This window comes from Lottia gigantea (genome assembly GCF_000327385.1).
Source record: "Lottia gigantea unplaced genomic scaffold LOTGIsca_8, whole genome shotgun sequence".
Classification (NCBI taxonomy): domain Eukaryota; kingdom Metazoa; phylum Mollusca; class Gastropoda; family Lottiidae; genus Lottia; species Lottia gigantea.
The window spans coordinates 391,765-392,685 of NW_008710662.1; positions in this window are offsets into that span (position 1 = coordinate 391,765).

Genomic DNA, 921 nt, shown 5'->3' on the forward strand with positions numbered 1-921 from the left:
GTGCCACAGTTCAACATGTGCAAAAAGTCGAAAATCGGCTCTAGAAGGCGCATTTTTGCATCGATTTTCTTCGGGTTTTCATTTTTACAATCTACCTGTAATTTCTGACCTGATAGCACTTGAAAAATTACGAAATTCGAAAATTCGTCGCTCACTTTTTTCGATCAAATTTTTCGATTTTTTTGCAACTTTTTTGCGTTTGCATCGATTGATCTGAAATTTTAAATGCAAAGAGACTTCACTAATGTTAATAATACGATACAGTCAAATTTTGTACGTCATTTCCGATTTTCAACAGGAAAGCGACTGAACTTTAAATCTACTTCCGGTTGAATAACTTCCGGTGTAATTTATGTAGGTCAACAAAATTTGGCTGATCTTTGGCAAATAAAATTTTATGGCCGATTTTAAAATAAAATCCAGACCGGAAGTGATACTTTGGCCGCCATATTGAAAAAACACACTTTTGTAAAACTCAAAATGGGGCCTCAGGGTAAAAGTTGATATGCTCAAATTTGATGTGAATGTATTCTGCAATCGATTGCGCAAAAAACATTGGGAGCCGAATTTTGAATTTCGCTTTTGCTTTTTTGCAACTTCCGGTTAAAATTTTTTAAAGCTTTAAACGATCACACCATGTGACCTTGACCTTTGATGACCTTGACCTTCATAGGGTCAAAGGTCATTGACCTTGGCTATCATTTGATACTTTGACCTTTGACCTCCGACATGTACTTCCGGTTTTATAGCTATCCGTAAAAAGCCAAATTCGCAACTTTGGACTGCTCTAGCACGTGACCTACTTAACCTAGAGGGTTAATTTTTTCGGTTTCCTAATGTGCTTTTCATGCCCTTTACATAGATATATAACAATCGTTCTTTTAAAGCAAAATTGAAATTCGTGATTTTTCAAATTTGAGG